The sequence below is a fragment of the Argentina silus genome (assembly GCF_951799395.1).
Source record: "Argentina silus genome assembly, chromosome: 14".
Classification (NCBI taxonomy): domain Eukaryota; kingdom Metazoa; phylum Chordata; class Actinopteri; order Argentiniformes; family Argentinidae; genus Argentina; species Argentina silus.
The window spans coordinates 10,640,975-10,651,469 of NC_139668.1; positions in this window are offsets into that span (position 1 = coordinate 10,640,975).

Consider the following 10,495-nt stretch of genomic DNA (forward strand, 5'->3'; position numbering starts at 1 on the left):
AACAAACATTCAAAAACACAATTCAAAACATGGGGAAAAGTTTCAGCCTTTTCATCCTCATACACATATTTTAAAACTGTTATCTTTAAACTTTTCTCCATTGCTTTTACTCGGATCAAGGTTCAAGAGAGGATTATGTAAGGACATTTTTTATCAATGATAATGCTATCCATATAAGTCTGTCTAATCACTATATATATATATCACAAAATGACACCGTAGCACAATAACAACCATCATTTAATACAGTAGAGTACTGTTGTATTTGTTTATTTTGTTTTGATCTCACATTAAATAAGTGGCCTTAGAACAACACTTTTTAATGGTTGGAAAGAGAAAGAAATGAGAGAGAATGAAGAGAGAAAGAGAGAGATCAAAGGCAGTAATACAGTTGCATTGCTGAAATCAACCAACCCATTTGATAAGGATTAATTACATTGCTTCATCATTATTACACAATGGTACAAAATGATTTCAACGTGTTTTGTTGAGTCAGGTGCTGGTACATCAACAAGATTATGTGATGGTGTGTGAGGCAGTAAAAGAAGAGCTATTGAGAGTATTTTCCCATTCTTATATGATAAAATAGTAATTTACACCTCTTTATGGTAAAGTACAACACAAAACAAATCCCAATAAAGTCCCATGAAAAGTCCTAAAAGAACTATTTTGAGCGTGAGTTGCAGGAGATAGTTGTACTTACGATCTGTTGAGGAGAGAGGAACGTCGTTGATAATGCTGGTCTCAGTGGGCTTGGTTCTATTGGTGCTAGTTTTGCAGGGGGTCGAGGGGTCGAGGTACAGGTGAGTCTAACAGGGATAACTCCATAGAAGGCCTGTGATTGATAACAGTGACTCTGTAACAAGACTTTGCAATAGATTAGGTTGTAAATTAAGATCAGGAATATAACAGATTTCTGTTTTTCAAGCATGTCAATTCAAGTACAGATGGACTAGAGTCTCAATGCCAAATTCAGATCCGCAGTTCATGATCAACATGTTGTACATTAATGAAAATTATTTTATCATGTTCTTTTCATCTCAGAACAAAATCTTGAAACTAAATGTTTTCCTTGGTGTGTGTGTGTGTGTGTGTGTGTGTGTGTGTGTGTGTGTGTGTGTGTGTGTGTGTGCATGTTACAACTCATAGCGCTGTACAAAAGGCTGAGTGGAATTATGACTATTACACGTACCACGACATGACAAAGGTGAGACATACATACACACACACACACACACACACACACACACACACACACACACACACACACACACACACACACAGACACACAATAATATTGTCTTCCAATTAAATGATGCAGCAGTAAAGAGATTACAGTAATATCTCATCCAAATGACATGGAATTGGTACATCCATCGTATGTCTTCGCTCCCTGCATTTACCATACCGGACCAGCAGAGGGTAGTAGACTCCAGCTTTAAAGAGCGATTCATATGAGAGGAAGATAACAGGCTCACCAGCTGAATTCCAAATAGACCCCTGGCCTCTACCAGGAGTCACGTAGTTCTTAGAGGATTTTGTTTTGCTTTGAGCAATATGGTAGAGTTTTGAGCAATATGATATTTTTTTCAATGATTTCAGATCTACAGGACCTACAGTGCTTAGGTGGTACGACCTAGATGTCAATTTCCCCCACAGATCTGGGATCAGCTTACCTGTACCCTCTCCAAATTAACCCCAAATTCTAGCCATGATAGATGAAAACACAGAACAGATTTTAGATCATTGTCAATTGCCACATCTGAAAACATAGGAAAACATTTAATGGATCCCAAATGTCATTATGTGATAATATAGACTCTGTCAGAGGGGTAGTAAAGTTTTGTTACTGTGCAGGCTGCTGAGATAGACCAGACCTATGATGTTCATCCCCTAAGCTTGGAATTTACGTTGGCTTCTTCTCCCCACCTACATCTTTTCTTTATTTATCTCTTATTTTGCCCTATCTTTTTGTCCTCTCTCTGTCATTCTCTCATTCTCTCTATCTGTCTCTCTCTCTATCTATCTCTCTCTTTATCTGTCTCTCTCTCTGTCTGTCTCTCTCTCTCTCTCTTTGTCTTTATCGGGCCTCTCTCAGGAGCTGTTGGAAACAGATGTTAAATGAAGGGGAGGAAGAGAAGTGTGTGTGTGTGTGTGTGTGTGTGTGTGTGTGTGTGTGTGTGTGTGTGTGTGTGTGTGTGTGTGTGTGTGTTCTCTAGCACTGTGACTATAGCCTATATTTATAGAGGGTGTTCCTTGCAATGATTGTGATATGTAGTTGTTTTGCTTACTTAAGATAAATGCACTTGTTGTTAATCGTCTGCAAAATTACTCAAATGTGAACTGTGCGTCCGTGTGTGCATCAGTGTGTGCATGCATCAGTGCGTGCGTGTATGCATGTGTGTGTGTGCCCAGACAGGCCAGACAGACACAGACAGACACAAGCTTGTAGACAGTGAACTTTGAACCAACTTTGAACAAATTTTTGTATGTGTGGTAGCTTTGGTAACTTAACTAAGGTGGCAAAATACAGTTGGTGTATGTCAAGGTCAGTATCAAGTCATTTGAAATTGGGAAATGAAAGAAGAAGTGAATCTGAAATCATAAGCATACACTTCCATTAACTGACGCATGTACATTGCACAGATGCATTGAAGTGCATTGCAAGCAGTCTGCCCTGGGCCCTTCTGGTAGTGTGTGTGTATGTGTGTGTGTGTGTGTGTGTGTGTGTGTGTGTGTATGTGTGTTCTCCATATCTAGATTGAGATGGAAATAACCACCTACAGTAGGTTACAGCCCATGATCCAGAACCTTTTCTCCCCTTTTTGCATATTGCTGGTATGTGCAGCATGTACCTACTCGTATTGGGATTCAAACCCATGCTCCCACCAGCACACCACACTCTGAGATCGTTTCTGCATGCACGTTTTGCTAGGAGGCTGCGTTGCGACAGTGTGCCTTCAAGTGCTGATTCATGCAATTCACTTTATAACAATTAAGATTGGAATTAATTAGAATTGAGAATTGGGGAACACAGCACTGATCCTAAACGAGCTCTAGAGGAGACATCTTTGAAGCATGAAATGTGCAGCAGGGATATGTTCTCTTGTCAAAGAAGTTATGTTCTCAGAGCTTGAACAGCTGATACGTTTCAGTTTCCATCCCAGAGCATTAAGTTAGGCTGGGAAGTGCTTCTAAAATGGCTCTGTAGGACTTCAGCCAAAAAAACTCAAAAGTCATTGGCATAGCATGAAGGACGCAGAGTACGCACCACCATATGGTTTTTCTCCAACCTGTCCAATAATTCTCAACCATTGACACTGTGTGACAATTTGGTCGCCGGCCAAAACGTTGGGGGCTTTATCAGAGTTACATAACACACACACACACACACACACACACACACACACACACACACACACACACACACACACACACACACACTCACTACCATAACCGCTGCTATTGTGTATATTCACCATACTCCCTTACTGCCAGTACTGCTACTTATACTTAATGTTATTGACTTAGTACTCTTATTGCGCCTTATCTTATTGTGTATTGCTGATATTTTATTTATTTACTTTGAGAGCAATTGTCGATAAGAACATCTCAAAGTAAACATTTCATTGTACAGTTTACTACTTGTATCCTGCATATGACCAATAAAATTGACTTGACTTGACTTGGTTAAAACTGTTGCGATTTGCCTGGGGGGAAATGGTTTGTGTTCTCCATTGAAGGATCATAGTGCTTGTGAAAAGTTATGGCTGTGAAATGTAATCCAATCCTCTGGCCATTTGGGAAACATTGGAATGAGCTCCAGAAAAGCTGTTACAGCAAATACATAACCCAGGTGTTTTACATTTGAGGGCGATACAGTATGTGTACAAGAAGTGTTCAGGGGGGAATGTGTATAGGATATTTACCGTTATAGCCCAGTCAGCAAACAATTGAGCCAGATCTGGTCTTGTGGTGGCACATATGGCTCAGTGCCAGAAACAGCAAATATTATATGGGTCAGACCTGTTTGAATGTGGAGGGCCAGCCCTGGGTGAGAGTTGGCAATTCGCTATGGGCCAGCTCTGGTATGAGGAATGTGGCCCTGATACGTTCCTGCTGTAACTGAGCCATCTTTGGTTTGAGTGTAGTTTACCAGTACTGGGGAACAAAGTCATACCTGGACCACATCAACATGCTGGCCAAGGTCTGGCCTTTTCATGGTAAAGATAAGGCTCCGGAATGGCAGCCTGTGTGTGTGTGTGTGTGTGTGTGTGTGTGTGTGTGTGTGTGTGCAGGCGGGCAGGCGGGCAGGTGGGCAGGCGGGTGTGCGTGTCTGTGTCTGTGAGAGGGTGTGTGACTATGTTATCCTTGGCACTCGGCAGTCATGCCCAGTAGGGGTATGAGACGGTAAGTCATACAATGTTATCACCTGCAGGCCATGAAAAGAGACTTCTCCTCAGACACAATAATGTACTCCACCACACTCCTCTATTCTAAACCAGCCTGGGCCATCTCTCTCTGTCTCTCAGGGAAAGCTGGGAAAACTTGGCCATTAGATTTTATCTATTTCAGATCAGCATGCTAAACACACATACACACACAAAAGAGTTACCTGTCCACAGCCACCAATGACACACACAAACACACAAACACATACACATACAGGTGCCTCCACTCTAATCTCACTCTCATGTTACTTCCTGTCATACTGTAATCTCTCCATGCCAGACTCCAGGTTGTGAACTATGCAGCCTCATTGTTTAAAACAGCCTCTCCATTCCCAGTAGCTTGGTAGCAGATCATATCTAACCTCACAGGGCACAACCACCAGGAAAGGAACACAAAACATCATAAAGCATTTAATGCATGGACTGCAATGGAACACAAAACATTGCAATTCAGTGCAACAGAGCATGGCCCAGCAGAATGTAAAAGAGGTACTATACTATGCTATACTTTAAGGAAACATACTGGAACCTCATCTATTTTAGCTTTTATCCAGGTCATTGATGATAGTCTCCTTTTCTGGCCCTACCAAAATCTCTCAGACCTATTGCTAAAATGTATTCTGGTTGATCATACTTCCATTTTGAGAGAGAGAGAGAGAGAGAGAAAGAGAGAGAAAGAGAGAGAGAAAACACTTGGCGTTGTGGTCAAACAGCTCATCTCCTCCATGTCTCATCTTCTCTCCAACACCCCCGTCACACCATGGGAGGACCAACACATCCAGCCACGTGCCCTGGCTTGCTTGTGTTTAACTGTTCTTTGGAAAGAAAGATGGTAAACAACATGAGGGCTTTGGGGTGGTGCAAGAAGACGAATCTCTCACATAAACCACAGCCAAATATACAATCCATTCCCAACAACCCCAGCAGACACACGCTCCAGAGAATGACAGAGGATGGTTTTGTTGTACACCCGTAGACTCATAGCAAGTTATTTTCCAAGGATGAAATATAACTTGTGAGTAAATATGAGTTACTACAGACACAGCACAACCTGACCATTTGAGTGAAGTTTTGAATGGGATCACCCAGACTTGCTTGTGGCCATGGAAGACAACATGGCTAACTAACAGTTTATACAGGAACAAGCCGAAGAACCCTTTATGGTTCTAGGTAGAAGCTTTTTTTCTCTTTTTTTCTTTTCTAAGTGACAGTTAAGATGACAAGAGGAGAAGTTGAGTGGCTCAAATCATCTGTTTTGTAATGTTGATGTCTCTTTCATGTTGATGTCTCTTTTCTCCTGACTCTGCAAAATTGGTGTCTCTCAGTGAGGTCATTGCTGTCTCATCTCAAGATGTCTCTGTCCCCGGCAGGGTGCCTGCAGATGGTGTGTGTGTGTGTGTGTGTGTGTGTGTGTGTGTGTGTATGTGTGTGTGTGTGTGTGTGTGTGTGTGTGTGTGTGAGTGAGTACAGCAGGTAAATCTTTTGTGTCTTTTATTGTGTGAACTTGCTGTACCGTACTCTTTCACCAGTTTGCTGTGATCTATTTGAAAGTTTACTGTGTTGTAGTTGTATTGCCTGTGGCTTTTCAGGTTCTACCAGCCCTGTAGCCCTGTATGTCTTTTTTGTTTAACCTTTATTGTAATAAATATATATTTGTTATACCCCTGTGTTGTGTGCCTTCCATGAACAGTACCCAGTAAAAATCCTAGTTGACTGCCGTATCTGTCAAATAATCAGTGTGTGTGTGTGTGTGTGTGTGTGTGTGTGTGTGTGTGTGTGTGTGTGTGTGTGTGTGTGTGTGTGTGTGTGTGTTTGTGTTTGTGTGAGAGAGAGAGAGAGCGTGTGTGTGCGCGTTTGCGTGTGGTCTAGGATAGTAGGTGTGGGTTTTAGGGTTTAGGGACTAGGGGTTGAACACAGATCTGGAAAGGGGACCTCTTTGGGGGGATAACCCACTTAGGCACAAACCCAGATCTGGTTTTGCACATCCCTCCTGTAAGTAGCGTTTCAGGGCCATTTAATCTCCTACTCACCCATGCTCGCCTAGTTTTTCCACCCCCCTTAAAATGTCTTCATGCTGCATTAAATGGACAACCTGAGTGTGTAATGTGTCATAAAAGCTGCCAGACAGCTGTGGTTTGTCAAACTAGCCTCCCACACCATCCCTGTACCCTTGCTTATCAGCAGAGATGCCCCAGCTTAAAGGCTTCTCACTCCCTCAACATTCACTCTATCCATGGATAAACATCTCATGTCTCCCTGAAAACTCCCAGACATTTTCCCTGCCAGGGACCTCAGTGTGGATATGAAGGGCTTTTCTTATGTTTTAGTGTGTATCTGTGAGGGCTCATCTATGTAAGCAGGTTCATATCAGGACTGTTAGGGTATGTTAGTCTATCTGCACTGTGATAAATTAAACCAAAGGCAAGCTCTACAGTGGACTTACAGTACCTCATAGTTTGAAGCATCTCAAAGCCAAGTTCTCTTGCTGTTACACAACGATAGAGACGGACTCTCCCATTAGTTCAGGTGTGGGACATTACTTCAGGTGTGGAACATTATTCACTTCTTTAATAGATATCCTTGACCATTCTATCTATTGTCTTTCTTTGATTTTAGCCTACTCTAGTAAGCAGCCAGAGTACAATTTTTGCCTGCTCTAGTAAGCAGAGAGCAGCCAGGATACGAGCCAGCAGGCAGCCGTTTCATTGTACGATATGGTCACGGTTTGTGTGGTTTCAACCATGGGTTGTGGTACAATAGCGTATGCCTCATGCTAACTTTGGTTTACACCAGGAAAATTCACCAATGTAGAATGCCCATTGATCTCCTTATATGGGTGAATGGGAGAGGATGGAAATTTATGGAGCATTCTCATAGACTCACACTGTTACCGTGCAGAACGCATGCTTATCTGATGGGGAATTCCGAAAAAAATTCAATACCAACAAAAAAAGAAAAGGGTAAAAGCTTTTTTTTTGTTTTTTTGTTCCTTTGTTTATTTCTTTTTTCTTTTTTTCTTTAGTAAGGCTATCATGGTGGGGCTGATATAGAAACGCTGTACTTAGACGACATCATAAGGACTGTTACTGTATGTTATTGTCTGATACACTTCCTGTCTGTAACCCAGAGCTCCCTAGGGCAGGACTATACATGGCCCTACTGAGTGGACAAAGAACATATCGTGAAAGTTTGTCTTTTTTTATTTTCTCTCTTTTTTGCTCTCTCTGGCAGATGACAGATGTGCAGAGAAATACCTGAGAAACCCAGACACAAATGTTCAAATCCCTCATCTGCATGGAGCATATTACTTAGACGTAGACATAAACACACACACACACACCCACACACATGCACGCACACACACACGCACGCACACACACACACACACACACACACACACACACACACACGCACGCACGCACACGCACACGCACGCACACACACACACACACACAAGCACGCACACACACACACGCACGCACACACACATGCACGCACACATGCACGCACGCACGCAGATGAGAGGCTCATAGTCTGGCTATGTCCTTATATGTCAGTGTAAATAAAATGACCTGCTCTGACCCTCCATCCATCACCACAATGACTCATAGGTGCATGTTCATTTAGACTGCCTCCTTCCTCTTCCCTACCTCCCCTGTCTCCCCCTTCCAGATGAAGAGTATCTGTCAGAGGTCGGTCACACACACACACACACGCATGCACGTGCACACACACACACACACACACACACACACACACACACACGTTCCTATGATTTCATTTGTGATTAACTGTCTCTGTAATGGTCTCAGGATGGTGGTTTAGTGTAATTATGTGGATGGGGAACTCCTTGTGCTTTGGGCCATGTAGTTGGCTTATTCACAGGTTTTCTGAGAGAGAGAGAGAGAGAGAGAGAGAGAGAGAGAGAGAGAGAGAGAGAGAGAGATAGAGGGGTGGGGGGGAAACAGAACCTGTTATGTAAAAGGAAAAGCCAAGCAACCGCCAAGCTCCTCCATAGAAAAGAGACAAGGTCAAATCTACACAATGCTAAATTGAACCCTAAATCTTATACAATTACACAGACAAGAGCCATCCTGGTGTGATAGCAGTTCTGTCACTTGATTGTGTAAAGATGATTCATATCAACACATAATGGATACAGGAATGATAGCAGGATAGAGGGTGTATTTATTGTAGTTCAGGGTTTGGTGCCAGCAATGATTTCTCTCTCTAAGTGTGTTTGTTATTATAAGGGTGTGGGTTTGGGATCGACATGGTCAAGGATAGCTTATTAGTCAGGTTTGGTATAACCTAGGCTGCCAGTCTTTCTTCTCACCTTTTTCGGAAATCGTGCATTAGCAAGAGTTGGAGACCTGCAACGTGCTTTCCACACTCAACCAGTCAACAGGCAGCTCAAAAACCGGCCAATCATTTTCACTGATCCCCACATGGGTATGTTCCAAGAACCAAATTATAATTCCAGGAAAAAGAAAAACATAAAAAAATATGGAAAATATGGAAAAATAAAAACCTTCATGTGAATGTCCATTTTCAAAATATAGCTGACTAGTAATGTTGGCTAACAGGGACTCATTTGCTCTTTTCAAGAGTAACACAAAAGGAGGGGATTTTTGTTTGTTGCTCCATTCAGTCGAAATGGGCTAATAATAATTTCTGTGTGTGTGTGTGTGTGTGTGTGTGTGTGTGTGTGTGTGTGTGTGTGTGTGTGTGGGTGTGTGTGTGTGTGTGTGTGTGTGTGTGTGTGTGTGTGTGTGTGTGTGGGTGTGTGTGTGTGTGTGTGTGTGTGTGTGTGGGTGTGTGTGTGTGTGTGTGTGTGTGTGTGTGTGTGTGTGTGTTTCTTTTAGAGTCTGCTCATACAGCTACCATGGTGAGAATAACACGGTAGTCTGTCTTGCGTGTCACACTAGACTGCATTTTCACTCTCCTCTGTAATCTTACTGTAAAACGTCTCCCTCGGGGCACATCTGTGGGTTTGGAATTATGATGTCATTCCTCCTGGCCGCAGTGTTTCCCATTGTGGCTGAAGGCTTGTATGCGCGGCTGGCTCCGCGTTTGTGTAGGGAAGCGGAACGCGTTGCACAGGACCACATGAGAGGAGACCTGTTTTCATTGGTCCAGTAGTCTCTCGACTAGAGTCTGGTGGTGTTATTTCAGTCAGAAAACGGGCACACACACACACACACACACACACACACACACACACACACACACACACACACACACACCCACACACACACACTTTAATGGGTAATTTGGGAGAAGCCAGAACATGGTAGAAGGAAAATATTGATTTCCGTCTTTGTCCTGGACCAGTCCCAGACATACATTTCAGACCAGACTGTTTGCTCTCAGACCTTTCATTAATGGTTACGTAAGACATGCTTCCCCTCTCCAGGGCAGGGGATGAAGGGATGAGGGAGGATAGAAGGAGGGATGGAGCAGGTAATACCGGTGAAATGGAGGGAATGACCCCATAATGGGGACACTGCCCTGTAGGGTGCGGTGATTCAGACATTCCTTATTAGTTTATGAAGACTGGTGAGGAAGCGGTGTTAATGCCTCTGTCCTCTGGCTATTCCCTGCCTTTGATTTCTATCTTGTATATCATCTCTTTCTTCATTCTTCTATTAACTTCTGTTTTTCTCAGAACACTTTCCATACAAATGATTCATATGGCTATGTGATATTGAGTCAACACTGAGAACAGTATGCACATATTACATACATAAATGTACCCACACACACACACACACACACACACACACACACACACACACACACACACACACAGACACACACACACACACACACACACACACACACACACACACACACACATACACACACATGCACAAATACAATGATTATCTGATTATTCTCCAGTGGTCATCATGTGACCTCTGCAACCACAGCTACCTCTCTTCACCCCAGACTTCCTCTTGGGCTATGAGACACTGTTGCCACTGACCAAAGCATCTCCACAACAAACACACACTTTCACAATCAGGAACACACACGTTCAC